The sequence below is a fragment of the Humulus lupulus genome, chromosome 8, assembly GCF_963169125.1.
Source record: "Humulus lupulus chromosome 8, drHumLupu1.1, whole genome shotgun sequence".
Lineage (NCBI taxonomy): Eukaryota > Viridiplantae > Streptophyta > Magnoliopsida > Rosales > Cannabaceae > Humulus > Humulus lupulus.
The window spans coordinates 36158211-36180943 of NC_084800.1; positions in this window are offsets into that span (position 1 = coordinate 36158211).

A 22733-nucleotide genomic window follows, 5' to 3' on the forward strand; every position below is an offset into this window, starting at 1 on the left:
ATTTTTGTTACTTATTTTTTTGTTATTATAATATTGTACATCAGATGTTATTGCAATTAATTTAGGAGAAGATGAGGTTCACTATATAATTATATATATAATGTCTATAGTAGCTAGTCAAGAAGTCCAATGAAATAAGTTGAACAAGTTAAGCATAAAAAATATCTTATATATGCTGTAATTAACTCGTATATATATACTTTCTTTCTATCCGTAAGTAATTAATTTCAACCAACTGCTGGTATTTTGTTTATCAAATAGTATATGATCTACTCACTCTCACTAAAGTATAGAATAAATTTTGTTTGATTATACATATAAATTCCACCATTTTAAACAGTATTTTTATAAATTATTAAAACAAATTAAGTTAATTATTCTTTTCTTTTCTTAGTGTAAATAAAAAAGAACTATTTTTTAAATGGTGGGTTTTTACAATATAATTTATGTATGCTTGGCTGCTGAAATACACGTTACTCAGGCAGTGTCGTGATTAGCATGTAAGGATAACTATATAATCGGTATTGCATGCTATTACCATCGGGCCATAATGAGATGGACATAATATACTAACATGCTCGGGGCCCATGGACACACTCTCAATGTCTTAAGGCCAGCCCATTGGGCCAGGACAACTAATCCTCTTATTGGGTATCTAGGCCCAATAAGCCCATTATGTTTTATAAAAGGGGTTACACCTTTTATAATAAAAAAAGTGGACAATGGGTGTTTAGAGGAAAAGTAGAGAAAGAGAGTAGTGTTCATCTACACCCCAAGCACGCCTTTGATCTTTGATGTGTAGGTGGGTGAAATGCGATGAGCATAATCATGGAGAATGATGGTTTATAGACTTGATCACAAAGGTATGTAAAACTTCTTTTTCTTATTATGTTTGATGCCTTAAATAAGATGATTTCATTGTGCAATATTGAGCATGAATATGTTTGATCAATTCTTGATTATTGTTTGATGCTCAATTAATTTCAACAATTGCTATCAAGAGTCAGGTCATCTGATTTTAAGGCTTAAATCTATTTAATTTAATTTTATTCTTTTTTTTTTTCTATTTTTCTCCAAATTTTTCCATACCCACGGTTTTGTGAGACCCATATGCAAAAAATTTTAATTTTGAATTTTTTGGGTCTATTATTCTTGGGTTGTTGAAACAAATTGGGTAAAAGTATTTTGTTGCATTATTACAAGCAAGAATGAGAGAAATCCATTTTTTTTCAAGCATGAAAATGGCTTTCATATTTTGATCTGAAATAGAATTCTTTGGGCTTTTATTGGCTGTTTTGGAGCTTGGGAAACGTTGGTAATAGCTTGGGCATGAAAACCCCTCAAACGGCGTTGAAAATGGAGTACCGGAGGCCAAAATTCGACAGGGTCGGAGTCGCGGGTTCGAATTGGGTCAGGTTGACCCGGTTCAAAGGTCAGGGACGACCCCAAACGACATGTCGTTCGCCCCAGCCAATGGAAAAAACAACACGTCGTTTATTAGACTCAAGGGGCATTTTCTGATGCTACAAACGACACATCGTTTTCTCATTATTGGAGAAAACGACATGTCGTTTTTATGCTAAGAGTTGTGAATAATAGAGGGTAAACGACACGTCGTTTTTTAGGCCTATTTTTCAAAAAAAAAAAACTGAACATTTTATGGCGCGTGGGGGCGCGTGCAGGGTCTTTTTAGGACCAATTTTTCACCATTTAGACATTTTTTTTATTTTCCCACTTAATTGTGTAATTATATTTTGGGTTTGGTCAATGTTAACGATTAATTGACACATAATCACATAATTAAATTAAATTAAAATTATTATCTCACAATTTATCTTATATCATTTATTAATTGTAAACATGATTATATTTATTTGAAATTTATGCCTTATGTTTTTTTTAAAAATACTTGGCATTATGTGCAAATATGATTATGTTGTTGTGACGTTAAATGAGTGCTTATGTACTCACCTATCGTGAGTTTAAGTATGTCAATTTGTCATTCATAATAATTGTGAGATTAATACAATTTGAATGTTTATGTGCTTGCCTATCGTAAGTCTAAACATGTCAAATTATGGAGTTTAAAATTATAATCTCACATAAAACCCAATAATCGAGCAATATGTTATACCAAATTTTGTACATGTGCCTTATAATTTGTTTTTGAGGATTCATGATTATGAATGGATTATTGTTGGCATATATTTGGTTTATTTACAGAATTATTACTTATTTGATTTATGCTCTTTTTTAAAAGATTCTTTGACATTTATGGATGCATAGTTGGGATTATTTGATGATTATGAGATTATAATCTATGACAAACATGTAATTGAATGTTCTATGGATATTCATATCGTGATTGTGATTATCGCTGATTAAATTCACATTTGTTCTAATCACAATAAATACTAAGATCCATACATGCAATTTAGTCATCCTGTCGATGATTTTATTGTTGGGTAGGATGCTTAGATGGTGAAGGAAACACATTGGATGTCATGAACCGCACAATCTTTTCTACCCTATCGGTAGTGGATTAATGAATTTGGTTATGACATGTGAAGTGGTTGTCCTTACCTGCGTAAGAGTCATATGTTTTGTTAGAACGACTCTAGCATGACATGATCGATTATGTTGATAGATCATTTGGAAAGCTGAGAAAACGAGCAAATAGTGCGATCCTTGTTTTCACATGCATAGTGGCACTGCTCATTGATATTTTCTCTTAGCTTCAAGCAATCCTAAAATCTCTACCGTTTAATTATTGGATGGGATAATAATATGTTTTGACATAACGATATCTCATTGTAAAGACGGACTGGGCCTAAAATTGATAAATATTGTAGTCGCATTGTTTCAATAGATGCCGAGTTACTCCATGATCAGTGGGAGATTGAGAATATTGAGATGGGTGTTAGTTGGCTGTAGTGAGGTATATATGTGTTAATCGATCCTTCTATGACAACTTTATGAGGATGAGATCGCTTAGGAATCTCTTAAGGTATTGAAGTGAAACCTTATTTTTCGATAATGATGAGTGCATGAGACTATTGGATTGATTTTATGCCCTAAGATAGTTTCAATGGAACTAGTGAATCATCTATTGTGGTTTTCTTATAATTAAGGCTCAAGATATGACATAGATCATAAGTGGACAAATTTTGAATGAATACGACAATAGATATGTGATCATTATCTATTTCGAGGTAATAAGCGTATTACTTGAAGATGTTCGTAAACATAATGAGTCCAAATTAAATGGAATAACGAATGTGTACTCAATATCATGTCGTTGTTGCTACAAATTTGAGGATAGCTAAGTTATATTTAGGCAACAATTTTGGTTTGATTGAAGTCAATGAAACAAAGCTTGTCATATAGTGATATTGATAACTTAGTATTCTTTTTTGGATAACCAATGGAAAGAATAAGGGGAAGTTAAGTTTGTACTTATTTAAGCATAGTACACATTGTTCATATTAATTCTTTTGTCCATAAAGTTTTTTTTTATGATCTATAATATCATGTATAAGATTTGAGAGATATCGAGTATTTATTACTCTTTGTTAAAATCTCTCTCACATGATCATTATATTGAGCACAGTCCTCTCGAGCTTTGACACATCAAAGTTTTAAACTTTTTTTTTGTGTTTTAGAAAGCTTCAAAGTGGAAAACACCTAAATAATTAATCCAAACATGCGTAATGACGTGCAATCACTTCTTATATGCATTGTTTGACGAAGTGACAAGTACAAAACGTGACGTATATATATAGTCTCAATGGTTGCACTGCATGCATGTTGTTTTAATGGTTTTTATTATATTTGGATATCTTCCAGGCCAAATTATGTTTAATATATGTATCCTATCGGTATGATATTATACATGATTTATTTGACTGCTTATTAGATAATGAAGTTTAATATGGTGGTTGTTTATTATATTGGTCCAAGTGGGAGAGATATTTGAATTTTTGTATGGACTAATATAATCACAAACATAATTCTATATTCACAACCATGTTAGGTGTTTAAAGAGACAATAGGAGTTAAGTATTTTTCTATGACACTCAAAAGGATTTAGATTTGATGGGTTGTGTCGTTTCATTCCAAATAGCCTTATATACGTTGAGACTGAATAATGATTTAATTTGCAGACCTTGTTTTTTTGGGCAATCGCAATCTCAAAGTTTAATTATGAAAGAGAAAATGATTATCTCAATGGTTATTTTTTTAATAGTACTATGGTTCATATAATTGTCTCTTCTATCCACTATTGATGATAAGTAAATAAAGTTGTCCATGTTGGAGTTTCAAGTTGGGGTTTAGTCAAGGGTCAAAAGATTATTTAGGGAATAAGTAGACTTATCCCTTGTTTTGCTTCCGCTGTTCTTCTTGCCGACCCTACAATCAGCCAGAATATGATAAGAAACTCCCTATCTGAACAAGCAAAGATATATGATCGAAATAGTTTTACAGACCTACAATTACAAACTGGAAATAAGGTTGACGACATATACCTCAAAATTGTTAATCGAGAGCCATTAGTAGTTCTTAATCCTTATTTGGAGAGCTGATATGTTAATATCACGATTTCCAAGATATGATCAAACATGGAAGTTTAGGCTTAATCACATGATAATTGAGAGATTTTTCTTGATGGCAGTTCGTGTTGAGAACAGACTATTTAAGGAACAAATTAAGGTTGATTAAAGCCTATAGCTAGTTACCATTATGATAGAATGAATTGTTCAAAATACATTATTATTGGATGGTAAAGTGCTGACTATTTGAAAATCAAAATATAAGGATGTGAGAACTAAATTCTTATTTTAGAATTTCATTTGGCTCAAATGAAGCCTTGAGAAGGCAACTGACAACGACACCGGAATTCAATGGATTAAATTCGTTTTGGAAAGGCATCAAGACAGTGACTATTATTATTCTCAGAATGGACAACTCGAAACATTATCGTTAGTCAATATTATGTGAGAGATCAATGGGAACAATGACATGTTTATATTATTACATGGTTAGTACATTGCTCATAATTTATGATACTGATCTAATATGGAGACAAGTAAAACCGTTACTTGATAGTCTCTGTTGGATGAAGAATTTTAGAGAAGCCTTGCATGGTCTAAGTATTTAGATTCTTCATGTTGAGATCAACGGAAAGATGAATTATCTCATAGTTTATGTTGACTGATTTTTTATGCGAGTAATGTTTCAATTTCAGTGAGAACTTTGGAATAGTCTAAAGTGTGATGTATTGTGAAAGGCCTAAAGTCCACTTGTATTAATAATGATGAGAGATCAATTTTGAGCTTGTTCCATACATGCTTGTTGAAGGCAGCCTCGAGTTTTCTCATGTATACGCATTCCCTATTGTGATATTTGTCATGGGCATGCTAGATTGGTACTTGAGTAGTCATCCTTATGGTATCAATGATGTCTTTGCAATTGACAAATCAACATTGTGACGCTCAATAGTTGATTTTAGTGATATCGATTGAACAGGTTGCATGGATGCCAAAATCCTTTATAATGGTAGGAGGAGCTATTTTGTGATTAATTGTCTAATCAAATAAACACCTACAATTTCCTCTCTCATACATGCAGGTATAATGGTAAGAGGAGTTATTTTGTAATTAGGTGTTAGATGGACACTTACAGCATCCTCATTCATAGATGTAGAATGAGTGACGTGTTATGAGGACATGGTTTATACAATACAACTGTGATATTTCGTTTCAGTGTCAAGAGTAGTTTACTCTATTGTGAATTTACTGAACTTATGTGATAAATGTCGCAGTCATATCTTTCTCTCGGAACTTGCGGAGTCTTGTTACTCCATTAATGAAGAAGACGTTCCATTTGTAGTGAGAAAGTTGTGGAGTCCTTTATTTGCATCATGACACGCACTTATAGATAACATGTCAATAACTACACTGACAAGGCTCACCTAACCGTGTGTACTGAGAACATACTCCTTATGTGGATTGTTAGGTGCCAAAGATGTATTTAATCAGTGGGAGTTACCGTTTTCATATATGATAGACATGTTAATGATTGCTCTTTATTGTTGAATACATACATATTGTGGATCACTCTTTGGCATTATGAGTGCACACTCGTTTGGTAATGATATAATGATGCGAGCCAATGGCTTAGTCTAGATATCATGTTTGCGTGGATCCATATTGGGAGTTATCACCATGCTTTATGAATTTCCAATGTCTCGTTATGTATCATATTTGTATCCTATCGATATGATATGATGCATAATTGGTTTTATAGACATTTGTGGTTCTTGAGATTCTTGTGTATAGACATTATTGTTCAATGAGTACTTGTTGGTGTAATTATGTAGTCAAAGTGGGAGAATGTTAGAATATTTTATATGGACTGACATAATTTACACGTTACTCAGGCAGTGTCGTGATTATCATGTAAGGATAACTATATAATCGGTATTGCATGCTATTACCATCGGGCCATAATGGGATGGACATAATATACTGACACGCTCGGGGCCCATGGACACACTCTCAATGTCTTTAGGCCAGCCCATTGGGCTAGGACAACTAATCTTCTCATTGGTATCTAGGCCCAATAAGCCCATTATATTTTATAAAAGGGGTTACACCTTTTATAATAAAAAAAGTGGACAATGAGTGTTTAGAGGAAGAGGAGAGAAAGAGAGTAGTGTTCATCTACACCCCAAGCACGCCTTTGATCTTTGATGTGTAGGTGGGTGAAATGCGATGAGCATAATCATGGAGAATGATGGTTCATAGACTTGATCACAAATGTATGTAAAACTTCTTTTTCTTATTATGTTTGATACCTTAAATAAGATGATTTCATTGTGCAATATTGAGCATGAATATGTTTGATCAATTCTTGATTATTGTTTGATGCTCAATTAATTTCAACATATTCAATATAAGATTAGTTGGAGAAAGTTTAATAGTACAGTATATGATTCTCTATCTAAATAATTATACTTAAAAAATACCGAGTGTGTATATATATGGCAATAGAAGTATTAAATTTTGAAATATATTATAATAATTTGAATTTGTACGTACAAAAATAGTCGGTGAGTCAATATCCTAGTGTATATTAATTAATTTATACAAATAATCACTTAACTACGTTGGGATTGATAGCTCTATTAATATTCTGATCAGTTCCGGCTGGCAAATATTCATGGAATCTTTCTTTACATATTATGTTGCTGTCGATTATACGTACGCCAGGACCAACCATGCATTTTGTTGTCCTATATATAGAATCCAACAATACATTATGAACTTTAAAATAAAAACGTATCCATATTTTTTGTAATATCAATAGCGACAAATTTATAAGGAGGCCCAAAGTGTTGAAGCTAAGCTAGCTTGAACTACTTTTGTTGTGGTCCAAGGTTTTATTACATTTGACCTTCACTAGCTTCCGCGTCGCGCTATATATGCTCAAACTTCTTGACCTATATATATATATATCTCAGAAGAATAAATCATGCGTGATATATATCTATATATATATATATATAGCTTCACCATCACCAAGTATATAGAAAATGTATTTTATATATGTGCTTGTCGCTCTCATCACCATTTTAAGTTGGATTTTGGTCCCATTCACTTTCCTAGATTCGATCTCTCTATATATACCTCGATCGAGTTGTGATCCATCTATGTTCTCTAGCAAGCTTTCAACTTTTTTAATATCATATATATGTTTAATATATATCCAAGTTGTTATAAATGTTGGAAAAATCTCATATATATGTTCAATATAAGAGCTATACATATATAATTATATGTAGTGTAGTGCTATTTTAAGATCAACTAAAGTAATGATCATCGAAGCTTTAAAAATTGAGCTTAGAGTATTGAATTATTATATGAAGTTAATGTGTAGAGATTATATTAGTCTGTAATATTATAATTTAATAAGGGGATCAAATTAGAAATATGAAAAATTGAGATTAATTATAATAATTACGGAGTAGCTCATGATCCCAAACTTCATAAGGTTGATATTATTGCCCACATCTCTTTGCCTATATACCCCATAGATATAGAGAATACAAGTTTTTTAAGTTGGAAAACGTAGTGAATTGAAATAATGTCATAATTAAATCACTATTGCATCACATCCCTCAATTATTAAGATATATATTCATCTAATTATTATCTTTGATATTTTAACATGAAACTTAGGATTTTATTAGCTTTAAGTTTATTTAGTTCTTAAAGTGTTGATTGATTTTCGTTGACTATGAGAAGAGAATTAATGTTAGAAGGGTTTATACTTTTTTGAACTTTGTGTATTTTTTCATTATCTGTTTGGACTTTGTGTTTTGACAAATTACTTTTTGGACCCTATGTTTTGTAAAATGGTTAAAATAGAACTTTAAACCCGATTTTGGTCAATATTTTCTCAACTAAAATCATAAATAATTTACCAAACTAACAATTCAGAACAAAAATAAAATCATTCTGCTTAAAAACTGAGTTGTTATATTCAATTTTTTTTTCATCAAAATTGAGTTTATGGTTCTATTTTAACAATTTTACAAAATATATGGTCCAAAAATTAATTTGTCAAAACACAGAATCCAAACAAGTAATAGAATAAAACACATTGTCCAAAAATATATAAACTCATGTTAAAAACATTATTATATCAAATCATAATAAAATTATGATCATATTACTCTAGAAGAAGTTATATATATATATAGTACTACTGCAATAATAAGTGAACACTACGCATATGCACAATTAATGTAGTTGTCTACATATTTATATATTATTTAATCAATATGGAACTTAATTGAGGGTAAATATTAATCTTAATATATTAGTTACCAATTTAAAGGATTTTGAAAGCGAGCTATATATATGTATGTGATGAGGTTAATATTATGTGAAGATTCGTTCTAGCGAGTAGATGTGGACTGTTTTGCCACAAAAATTAATAACACACATCCATTATTCATGTTGGATTTATTCTTTCTTTGAAGGTATCATATACCACGCGCACCCTAAAGTGAAAATGTACGATTTTGTTGAAACGTATAAGTTTTGAAAAGCTTATATAGTCGTAGCTAGCTAGGGTGGAAATAAAAAGTGAATGCCATCTGTAAAAAGGAATAATGATACAGCTGCATGACAAAATGGAGGTATATATGCATCATGCAAGTACACACACACTAAATCTTCGGAGGAATAAAACATGTAGCACACATTTTATGTTTAAGTTAATTAATTATTATATGTTATGTATATTTATAGAATTTTTTGGTTGATGATAATGTAATGAAAAGGAATCTATTTTTTTATTTGGTGATAATTTGAATTATTATTTAAAGATTTATTAGGGAAATTTCACCATATATGCATCATAGTGTATACTAATTTAAATACATGCCAATATTAGCATGCATCCCCAAATTATGACATTTATAAGAAAAAAAATTGATTTTATTGCCCCTAAGAGTTCCAAACTCATCCCCTCTCTCTCTAAGGCGATAACACCACCACCACCACCCACCATCATGACCTCCACACAACGAAAAATATTACATCACAATATCGCTGTCATCATTAACGCCGCCACCTCCACCACCATTGAAGCACTTCTCTCCCCATTTTTTTTTAGTTTTAATGATGAAAAATCTACTTGAAACTTAAACCCAAGAAAAGATTGACTTAAGCACTAATTTGTAGATTTCAAACACTTGCACAAAATTTTTGGGCTTTATTTGCATTTTTTTTCTAGATTTAGAACTCTGAAAAATTACATAGATTGATGTCTAATGATGCAGTTGCGATGCCATTGCGATTGTGCCTTGAAAACTTGGGTTTTGGCAAAAACGATGCCTAACGATACATAACGATGCAGATGCGATGGTACCTTGAAAACATGGTTTTTAGGCACACACAAAAATCGATACCTAACGATGCTGCTGCGATTAGAGCTGTAAATGTGGGCCTCCGAGTCATTCAGGTCGGGCTGGGCCCATATTCAAATTCGTGCCGAGCCGACCCATATTTGAAAGAGTAAGCCTAACACGGCCCATAGACACGACCCATGTAGTGTCGTGTCAGGCCCAAATTGAGCCGGTCCACTTTTCTTATTCGGGCCCAAATTCGGACTCACTTTTAGGCTCATTTTATTATTGCCAAAAAATGTGAGGATGGGGAATTGAACCCCTCCACCTCCTCTTTAAGAATCAATGGACTAACCACTATTCCAAATACATTTCTTTGTTTAAATTATAATTTGAGATATTTTAATATACTTTTCAACAATACTTTACACAAAATTATAATAAAGATAATTATTAGAATTTGAATACCTACTAATAAATGCTAAAAAAAATTAACTCACAAATCTTAAAACAAATTAATATAATTATAAAATTATAAACATTGAGAAAAATAATAGACTTTTATTAGACTAATATTTGGAAGTAACAATAGAGTTTTCATCTGATAAGATGGACCTTGAATTTCCAAGAAGGCATACCACCTCTCTCACATAAAGATCTGAACACCGATCAGCTGTATTACTTGTCCTTATTAATAAAGGTGGGCTCACTTTAAATACTGGTCCATAACGACCGAATTCCAATCACGTTGACCCATTATCCTAGGCAGCCCCACCGCAAAACCCATCGTGATGTTTCCTTATTTCCACTGTGGAATACTTAAAGGCTCCAATAAACTTACTGATTTCTGATACTCTGTCTTGACCTGCTAACAGGTTAAGAACTTTGTCACACATTCCATTATGTCCCTCTCCATCCCAGGCCATCAATATGAGGCTTTCAAACTCTGTACATTTCCATGATGCCTGGATGAAGAGAATAAGAGGATAATATGAGAATCATCCAAAATCTCCCATTTAATCCCAGTGTCCATCGGATTCCAAATCCGATCCTTATATCACAATAAATTCACATTTGACACTGTATAATCCTTAGCTAATCCAGCTAAGACTTTCCACTCAATCTTCTTATCTGTGAGTTCACTTAACTGTCTTTCCTTTAATCCTCTCTGAAATAGTAATCTCAAATATAAAGCTGGCCACCTGTCCTACTAGAATCTCTACTCTAGTTCTGGTCATATCCTTTAACTAACATAATGCATAGGCAATCACTTTTCCCTGTCACTGAGGTGTCATAACAACCTACAAACTGATTCTGATTTGTAAGAAGACTCAGAATTCTTTCCCAAAACACATGTAATATCCTGCCCGTTCAAGGAAATTTCTTCCCCTAAGGTGTTTCTTTGACCTTAACAAATCTCCAACTGAGAGTATACCACAATACCATCGTCAAAACGATCATAAATCCAATTCATATAATCCTTTGAATAATATATTCATCTGATTCATAAAAACAACTTGGCATTCCCAGTGCCCTTATCTGATATAACATTAGTCTTCTGCATATCCTTCTCCCTGATCTCTAGTTGGTAATAACCAGATCAAAGATCCGCCTTGGAGAATACCATCTTACTCAATAACTGATCCTTTAGGTTTTACAACTTTGTTGAAGTCGTCCAAAACAGTGCCCTAGATCTAATTCCATTTCTGGCACCAATCCAATCACCATTCTTTCCTTTTTACGTAAAATTCATCCTGACAGATCCCCTAGAAATCCATCTAGAAACTCACAGACTAATCCAGTCTGTCTTGATCCCACTGACACAACCTAAGTGGTATCCACCATACTAGCTAAGAGTTCTATGCATTCTCCTGCAATAGATCTCTAGCTTTCAAAACAGATGTCATAAGCACACAAAATCCATGCACAGTGCTAGCTACCACAAGGGTTTCCCACTTTCAAACCCAAGAGTCACTATTCTTTCCTTGCAGTCTAGCATTGCCCCACACTTGGTTAACCAATCCATATCCAGGATTATACTAAAGTCAGTCATAACCAACTTTATCACAACAATTGATGAGTCATTTCCACCATAACCTAACTCATCACAACATAATCATGCTATCTGCATATCAAATTTATGCTTACAAAGAACAACATGGCACCAAACTAGTCAGCACAATACAAAAAATCAAAACTAGAAAGCTGACCTGCCACCCCTGAGGAACCAGTCTCAGTCTCAGTCTCCGACTCTGACTACCTCTGAATGAACACTCGAGCTGGAGTCGAGCTATCCATCCCCTTTTTCTCATCTGCTCCTTGTCTTGGGCAATCCCTCATGAAATGCCCAACCATTTCACATAAGTAACATGCCTTTGCTCGACATTCTCCCAGATGATGTCTCTTACACTGGGCGCATTTTGGATAAGTCATCCAGCTCTTTTTCTTGCTCGCTCCAATAAATGGAGGTGTCACTGTCTGAGCTCTGCGCTCTCTGACACTCTTCTTCTCATTTCTTATGCTATCAACAACAAGAGCCTTCCCTACCACCTAAATGTATGTGGAGGTTTCATGCACTAGGCAACTCTAACGCCCTGAGCTATCCTGGAATTCAATCCTTGGATAAAATTTTCCTTCCGAGCTACATCTATGGGTACCATATCAAAAGCAAACTTGGCCAACCCATCAAATTTGTTAACATACTCGGTTACTGTTGCATTGCCCTGAACCAGGTTCATAAACTCATTCATCTTTGCAGTTTGGGCCGCATCACAGTAATACCTTTCATTGAACAGCTGCCTAAATTCTTTCCAGTCCATCACAGTTGTATCTCGTGTCTGGGATACTACTTCCCACCACGTCCGGGCATCATCTCGCAATACATATGTAGCACATCACCCTATCATGACCCACCAACCCTATACTGTCAATAATGGAACTGATCATGCCCATCCATGTTCAGCTCTTAATGGATCTAGGCTTCCCTCGAAGATTAGATGGTAAAACTCCTGGAATCTTCCACAAAGATATTCCCATCTGCTCTCAACCCTAGGCTGAGCCAAAACTGGTGCCACTCCTGACATAACAAAGGAAGAGGTGCTCCCTGACAAACTCCGATGTTGCTTCAAACACCTAATCTCTTCCTCCTGCCTCTGCAATCTTAATTGCACATCTGTAAACATTTGCTGGAAATTCTGAGGGGTAGATGAAGAACTCAACCCCTGGCTGAAACTCTCAGCCTCAGTATAACCACCATCAGGCCTCATTATCTGCCTTGGATACATACCTACTGATTGAATCTGCAGTCAATAACTTGACCCATTAAATATGATGAGCATATCAAGAGCTTTCCCCACGGGAACAATCTTACCACACTACAATCACAAACCACTGTAGTGCTAAAAACATGCCCATAGCATTTATATATCATTCATAATCCCTGCTCTTCCAACATACACCTCATGCTTCCAACTCCAGCATGCAATTATCACAATTATATAATCACAGAGCAGGTAATCATATAATCACATTCATAGTCAAGAGCTAGGCTCTATCAGACTCTCATGCTCTTTAATACAATGTGCAGGTAAAGCATTTACATTCTATTTAAGCTAGTTAAGCACATAACTACAGAAATAGTTACCATTCCCTGAGTGAAGCTATCTTTAGTGACGAGTGCACATGCCCAGCTTGTCTTCAGGAACCTTTAACCTTGGCTCGCTCTGATACCAAGTTGTAACCCTAAACTCCAGGGACCATTACGGTGTGCATTTTAAACAACGCTAAACTCGCTAATCGAGTCATTTGGACATAATCGTGTAACTAAGTATGATTAGCGGTTTAGGGTTAAAATTTTTGGTTAAGATATAACGTTTCACTAAAACGTTTCCTTACATTGGGATCCCAAAATATAATTTAAAGATTTATTACAACAAAATATTTACAACCAGCCGAACTAAGCGGCAAAATAGGGTTTAGCTCTAGTTCTTCTTTATACCTTCGGCCGTGGCGGTCGAGCAGCCGCAGTTGTACACATCGTCACCTAAGCTCTCCAACTCAAGGATGGTCTAGCTTTCTTTTGCCTTTACCTGCACCACATAGCACACGTGAGCCGAAGCCCAGCAAGAAAACTTGATATGCTCATGAACAAGTAATAACATGTTACTAAGTCATATAGGCATGCCTAGTAGTAATAACCCTACTCATGCATGCAAGCAGGTACAAATACATGTTTGTGAAGTCCTGCGCTCTAAGTAGATGACTAATAAGTCTCTCTGGAGTAGATGACTAATAAGTCATTCTTTGAATAGTTGACTAATAAGTCACTCTCTAAAATAGATGACTGATAAGTCCGTCTCTGTCAGATGACTGATAAGTCTATCTCGGTCAGATGGCTGATAAGTCCATCCCGGTCAGATGACTGATAAGTCTATGTTGGTCAGATGACTGATAAGTCTATCCCGGTCAAATGACTGATAAGTCTATCGCGGTCAGATGGCTGATAAGTCTATCCTGGTCAGATGACTAATAAGTCTATCCCGGTTAGATGACTGATAAGTCCATCCCAGTCAGATGACTGATAAGTCTATCTCGGTCAGATGACTGATAAGTCTATCCCGGTAACATGACCGATAAGTCTATCCCGATTAGATGAATGATAAGTCTATCTCGATCAGATGACTGATAAGTCTATCTCGGTCAGATGACTGATAAGTCTATCTCCGTCAGATGACTGATAAGTCTATCTCGGTCAGATGGCTAATAAGTCCATCCCGGTCAGATGACTGGTAAGTCTATCCCAATCAAATGACTGATAAGTCTATCTCGGTCAGATGACTGATAAGTCTATCCCAATCAAATGAATGATAAGTCTATCTCTGAGGTTCCATACCCTTCTAGCCATGTGACGTGTAGGTCACCTTAGCCTTTCTGGCTCTGGCTCTAAATAACTAGCCTTTAGACTAAACAAGCGCTTTTAGTTTTCATCAAACATAAGGTCGGTCTGACATTAATGCTCATGATGAGTCATTCAATGCAGATGTCGATTAGATCTAATCTTTATCGATTTGCATTAAACATGCTAAAACCGTCATTGACTCATAAGTTAATGCCATACGACCAGTGCTCGGTACTACTGCCAAACTTGACTAGTAAGTCACAGCTTCACAGTTAATACCGACACCATTGCCGAATCTGACTAATAAGTCAGTGCCATTCACAAGTGAGTAAGATTTGCTAAGCATTTGATATGCAATCAATGTCCACATTTAAACAATCAACATACCATAATTATAACCATGCATGTCACATATGGGGTGCAATTTTCTTACCTCTGGTTCGAGCGAGTAATAACAAACGAACGACCCTTGAGAACAATCGATCCTTTGATTCTTTAACGGTCACCTAGTCATAACCAAATACAATCTCTTATTAATAAAATCAACAATAAAAGGGTCTTAACCTAAACCGCACTCCTGGAACCTCGAATTGTACCCAAACGGTAAGTAGATTGGATCCCAAGCCTTAGGAATTGAAACCCCGAGCCAAAAACTCTTAAAAACACCCAAAACAACCATCAGGAAAAATAAGGTAGCGCTACAGCTCTGCCCCCCTAGCACCCCAGCACTACAACCAGGGGAAATTTTCCCTGGCTAGCGCTGTAGCGCTACCCTTTGGACGCTATAGCGCTAGCACCAGGCAAATTCATCCTAGTTTTCCCCTCCTTCGAATCCTCCATTTCCAACCTGAAAATAAAGCTTCCAAACTCCATTTAAACCCCCAAATGAACCCAATAGCCATCTACATATGTCCTAGGCATCATAACCTAAGTAACCCTTGCCAAAAACTCCCATTGAAACTCAATTTTCAAACCAAAAACCCAACTGAAACTCAAATAGAAAAACAGAGCAAGAACAAGAGATTCTATGGTTAAAAACTCACCTCAATCTCAGCAACACACCCTCTTTAATGGTAGAGCATAACCCAAAACCCTCAAGGTTTGATTCCTTAGCTTGGTTCCTCAAATTGAGCTCAAAAATTCAGAAAAGAAAAGGTGGAGAAATGGTGCACAGGAGAAGAGAAATGGTGCTCTGTTTTGCTATAGCTTAAGAGTTATATCTATCCTTAAGGTCAAAAGACCAAAATGCCCCTAGGTCATTTAAAATCCTCTTAAGGCCACCAAGGGCAAAACCGTCCTTTTGCACCTATCTCGTTAATCATAATTAACACCCTCCAATTCCCGTTATTCTCAAAGGCTAATAAATCATATCCCATTACCCTTTTATTCCCGATAATGTTCTAATACTCGAATCACCCCGAGACCCGAAATTAAATTCCGCTATGACCAGACCGATAACTTGCATTCAAAGATCGTCTCATGCCGAATGGCTCGAAAAAATCCACATTATAATGTGGTCTTATTCAAAATTCATTAACATGCATGAATATTCACAAATACGCCCTCAACATGCCAAATTACCAAAATGCCCTTATAATGAAATGTGGACCCATATGCATGCATTTATCATCATATAATAATATAATTTACATACACATGCATATAATCATTTAATGACATAATAAATCAATTATGGCCCTCTCGACCTCCTAATTAATGTCCTAAACCTTATTAGGGATTTTGGGGCATTACACCTGGTATCCCCCATCATTTTCTTCATCTTCCTCATAGTAACCCTGACCATAGTCTACCCCGTCCTCAAAATTCTAGGAATCTTCTGGTTGTGGCATTTGATAGGGTGTATCCTTGGGTTGGTCCTGAGGGAATGGTTGATTGACAATGGCTCCCCATTACCTTACTGTTGTTGGTGAGCAGGATCGAACACAGTGTGCCTGGTGTTCACCATTGTTGCAGATATTCAAGATTTATTTCAAGCTTTCTTCGGCTCTCAATGAAAGCACCAAAATGTTTACCGAATTTTTCAGAAATTAGAAGAGCTAAAAGAAAGGGGTTTACCGAGTTTTTCGGAAACCACACTAATGAATATTAGCTAAGAATAATGATAGGGAATGTAGAAGATTAACACAAGATTTTTACGTGGTTGGGGCGTTAATGAGCCTTAGTCCACGAGTCAGTTGTATTAGAGCTTGGAAAGTCTCTTACAATGAAGTTTTCTCTATTTTTTGACAGAGTAACTGTATATAAGTCAAAGAGAGGTCCTTTTTCCAGTGTTCTATCGCCTGTATTTATAGGCTCATGGGAACACTGGATCTGGGCCGGGTATGACCCGGGCCCATCAAAGATGCGAATGCTCTTGGCTTCTCTGGTGGAAGCCCAATACAAAAGATAAAACATACATAAATTCAAGACTAATTAAGGCCCAATAGGGCGGCCTAAGAACTATATTTTGCCCGACAAAATGGTGATTTTGGTCTGGAAACTTTGAGTTACGAGGCTGATCTAGGGGACCAAACCAGTCAGAGTACTTGTCAGTGCAGGTTTGAAACAGTGTGCGTGCAATCCCGAGGTGGCCTTTTCCGCAGGTGAAAAGTGGGGACAACCCCCACGCGTTGTGGGGCGGCTTCAGGGTCACGAATGCTTTTCCTTACCAAATGGGGACGACCTGATCTGGGTTCGTTTACCTTTGTCCCTCTTCGTTTACCACAGGCCCGGACCGTTTACTAGGCTCCGGGACCGTTTTACGTATACTTCTATGGGATTCTGAGCTGTCTGTACGTCTCCCGGACAACTGTCCTGGATCACCATCTCGGACACCATCCGGGCCCCAAATCGCACTAGGGCCGTGCCCCTTGGATATTCCTGTACCAAGCGGGCTTGGGCCGGGCCCACATTTGAACGCCTAAACCATGGGCCTAGACCACCGTCCCGGGCCCACGTTAGGAAATGGGGATAACATTTACCCCCCAAGCCTTCGTCTGGGACCGCTAGGTGGAGGCTTGCCTTGCTCTCGGACGATCCACGATTGCTTTCCCAGTTCCTACTTGGAATCGTGGGTTCGTGACAGAGGGCAGTGACGTTGGCCGTATGCTGGGCCCAGACCATTTACCAGTGTCTGGGTACGTTTACCTAAGTCCCGCTTCATGGCAGGAGTACACGTGTCACCAGGTGACTGCTGCATGAATGGGTCTCGACCTTGAAAGGTCACCTAGCCACCTCAAGGGTCGCTAGGCCTAGGCTAGTGTGTCAGCACAGATCTCGAAGTGTCCCATCCGCACAGGGGTCCATCATTAATACTCCTGTGTTGAGGTGGACCGTAGGATGGGATGACCTTTGGCATCCACCCCTCTTGGGCCGTTAGATCTGAGATGGCGAGGATCCAGCCTGAGAGGGCTCATAAATGCCCCTGCACGATTCTGGACTGTCCGATGGGGAGACACCTGTCCGTTGGATCAGAGGCCAGGATTTGGGCCTTTATAAATACCCCACAGATGCTTATTTGACATTTTTACACTCTCGAGCCATCTTAAGAATTGATCAGCTTTGTCTAAGCTTTGCATGTCTGATATCGCTGGCGACATCCACCATCGTCTGCTAACTCTACGCCGTCGTCTATTCCCCACGGCCCCAGCGTCTGCCCATCCACCTGAGAACATGTCCTGGGCCTGCCCCATCGACGAATTGCTGAACCGGCTTCACCATTTCAAGAACGAAGTTCTGCCGTTCTTACCGTCGGACAACCACCATCTTCTACGGCCAACAATTCGCAGTAAGTCCTTCTGACCTTCTTGATGAATATATGAACTTAGGCTGTTATTTTAATTAGCATGTTTTGGTTGCTAGAATCTGATTACATTTAGGAGTTGTTAGGAAGGCCGCCTGGTTCGGGTTGCTCCGTATCCGGATGCTTCCCGGACAGATGGCGGAGCCTTAGTAGCTCTTTTTCAGTTCCCGATCAGGGTCTCGTGGTTCCTTGGTGATCCCCGACCTGATCCGCAGGGGATCCAAGCAGTCCTTAGGAGACCCCCCATACCTTAACTGACTTCCTTGGGTTTAGGTACTGACTGCTTGACTTTCTTTCTTTGTTCCCAGATCATCAACTATGGCAACGGGCGTCACTCTCCATTCTGAGGAGGAAGTCAATAGGGCCCCGATCGTCATCTCTGGGTCCCGGACACCCAAGGGTAACAGGTGGGAAATGGACGTGGTGCCCAACCTATTCTGGAATTACCGGATGATTTACCTCCTAGAGAAGTGTCTGGGCATAGAATCCACCCCCAGACTCTTCCAAAACCGCATGGCCAGGATCGAGGAGCGGGCGTACACGTTCGTAGAGGGATTCGGGGCCTGGAGCGCCAGCCACATCACCGCGAGAGCCATGCTCCCGCTCCACGACTACTTCGTGCGATTCCTGACGTATGTGGGGATCGTGCCGTTCGAACTCCTGCCGCAAGCGTACCGGCTACTCGCGGGATGGCGAGTGTTCTGAATCGCGCAGGAGATCGTGGAGCTGACCCTGTTGAAGTCTTATATTTCTACAAGTTGGAGCCGCAGGTCAACGTCAAGGACAAGACCTTGGACGGCTTCTACAGACTGAAGCCGCGAGTAGCTACCCCGCTCCCACCAACTCCTGGAAGCATCCCCCAGACGTCCATCATTACTGGTTTATGACATCCGGGTTCCTCGTGGAGAAGAACCCTACACTGCTGCTGGACTTCCAGCGAGTGGGTAAGTGCTTCCCCAATCCTTTTTCTCTTTGTATTCTCTTTTTCTCCGTTTCTCATCATGTTCCTCCGGGTGGCAGGACCTTTCGCTCAAACTCCCCTCACCAAGTTCATCATGGAATGGAGGAAGTTCTACTCCGGGTTGAGCGCGGAGGACCTGGACGTAGGCGGCTACGTCAACACGGACAACCTTCGAGTGGTCGGGATGCTCACGGCCACCCAAACCATTGTCATCCCGAACCTTCAAGGCATCGCCTGCGAGAAGAACGTCGCCATCCGGGAACAACTGGCCTTGGACCACATTGCAGAAGTGGAGAAGGCGACGCGAGCTGACGCGACCCAACGAAAGAAGGACCAGGCCTAGACGGAGGTGGCCTCTTCGGAGGAGCTGGAGGAGCTCTTCGAGGACGCCCTACCAAAAACGAGGACTCCCGGGGTTAGGGTATAGGGGCGAGGTAACTCCCCTTTAATCTTGACTTATGCTCCCCAAGTCGGGGACTTAGCTAGGGATAGGCTAGTACTCCGAGGCCCCGCGTTCGGGGCTGACGGGGAGACGAGACCCTCGACTCCCATCCCCGTAGGCTCGGAGGTCCTTATGTTTTTATCCGGGTTCCTTCAGTACGGGAATTTCCTGAACCTGGACGACATGGGGGACCGAGTCCATTCCTTCGCTTTAGAGGAGTTGAGTCGCGCCCGGGGCATAGATGAGGGTTCGTCCCGGGTCATTATTAGTTTTGATGTTGATATTTATTTTTTTCCTTTATTGTTTGGTTTGCCATACTAATTCCCTTTTCTGTGCTTTTGCAGGAGACTTTGGCATGTCTACTCTCGCCAGCGAAATGAGGCAGCTCCTCAAGGACAGGGTGGCCAGGAAAGCTACCACGAAAGTAAACGAGGCGACAGGCCCGGAGCCCAGCCTCAACAAGGAAGGGTCGGGGACGGAACTTCGTCCCGGTGGGGGAGCCGTTGCCGCGGTCCCCATTCAAGTCGTGGAGCCAGCTGGAATCTCCGGCACCGCCCAACACTCGGTGATAGACTTGGAGGCGGGTGTAATGGCCAGCCAAAGCTTTGGAAAAGGGGCCTGGATGCTGGCGCTGAGGAGGCCAACACCGGGAAGAAGCCCCGGATGAGGCGGGCTGGCTCGGCCGACGAGTCGCACGGCGAGAGTCGGCTCGCCGCGAAGGAGGTCCCCACCCCGCCAGTTCTCCACATACGTCTGACTCTTCTCGAGGAGGGGGAGTTCGTTGTGCGGGATGAGTAGTCCCGGCTGATCAACCGGACCTGGGAAAATGGTCGAGGCTGGAGGGACGAAACGTACAGGGCCCTGAAAATCCGCCGTCAAGTAGAATTTGCGGAGCGTCCGGTGGCGTTCAGCGCCCCCCAGCCGATCGTGGATTGGCTAGCCGTTGAGACGGGCTTCCGCCCCAAGCTCAGGCAGGACGCGGCCCCCCTGGCGGCGGACCTGTTGGACCAGGTGGGGAACACAATGTCCAACCTCCAGCTCAAGCGGTACGCCACGATAGCCAACCCAGACGTGCTTTTCATCTCCCAGGCGCTCCGCCACCAGGCCACCGCGGTGAGTTTTACTCGTCTTTTTCTTTCCCCTTCTTACTTGTTAATTAGGATTTCTCCTAACTTTTCTTTGCTCCAGGTTGATCTGTTGTCCCATCAGAGTGCCGATTTGGTGGCCGATCTAGCCATGAAGATGGAGACGGCCAAGCTGGAGCTGGAGGCGGCCATGAATCAGAGGGAGGCCGCCAAAGGGGCCCTTGACCAGGAGATGGCCCAGGCCCGAGCGGATCATGAGGAGTTCGACCACGTCAAGGCCGGACTGGAAGAGGCCTTGTCCCGGAAGGGAAAAGAGGCCGATGAGAGGGCTACACTCTTGGAGACGGCCACGGCTCAGTCGGTCCAGAACAAGGAGGAGATCCAGGCCTTGACGGCACGGGTCCGCGAACTGGACGATTCCCTTCGTGAGGAGAAAGCGGCGCACGAAGCATCCCGTAGCGAGAAGGAGGAGGCGGAGGGCCTGCTGGAGGTCACCTTTGAGGAGGCCATTTACATGGCTTGGTGCAAGGACAAGAGTATGAACCTCCTGGTCTTCCCCGATCCAGAATCGAAGCGGGCCGAATTCGAGGCCAAGGAGAAGAAAGACGCTGAACTCCTGGGGGATGAAGCCTAGGCCCGAATCCTCACTTTGTCTCCTCTCTCTTTTTTCTTTGTAATTTTGTTAACTTTTTCGAACGCGTACGCGTCCAAAACACTATGTTGCTTTCTCCTGTTTCTATATACAATTTTTTTTTTGTTATTCCCTGAGTAGAAGTTTCACTTTATTGCCGTGTCTGATTGATTCTGAGGGTTTGGTCCTGGTTCCAATGGCCTAGACTAGACCAACTGACTAGCTTGTCACGTTTTTAATCCCGGCCCCAACGACCAGGGCCATCGTGGCTGAGTTTATTTTTGGAACCTTGCTTTCCCTTTACCAGTTGTAGGCCACGACTTTGCCCTGGGGTATACCGGATGCTTCTCTCCTGGATCTTGCTCGTTCGGAGTGGGACCGGCCTCGGGCTCGGTCCTTTCAACTTATGCCCCCGACATCGCTCGTCCGAGGTGGGACCAGCCTTGGGCTTGGTCCCTTTAATTTATACCCCCCAGACAACGTTCGTCCGGGGCGGGACCGGCCTTGGGCTTGGTCCCTTTAATTTATACCCCCCAGACAACGTTCGTCTGGGGCGGGCCGACCTTAGGCTCAGTCCTCTTTAATTTATACCCGGACATCGCTCGTCCGGGGTGGGACCAGCCTTGGGCTTGGTCCCTTTACATTATACTCCCCGGACAACGTTCGTCCGGGGCAGGACCAGCCTTAGGGTCGGTCATCTTTAATTTATACCCCTTAGACAACGTTCGTCCGAGGCGGGACCGACCTTAGGCTCGATCCCCTTTAATTTATACCCCTCGGACAACGTTCGTCCTGGGCGGGACCGGCCTTGGGCTTGGTCCTCTTTAATTTATACCCCGGACACGTTCGTCCGGGGTGGGACCAGCCTTGGGCTTGGTCCCTTTAATTTATACCTCCTGGAAAACGTTCATCCGGGGCGGGACCGGCCTTAGGCTCGGTCCCTTTAATTTATACCCCCGGACATCGCTCGTCCGGGGTGGGACCAGTCTTGGGCTTGGT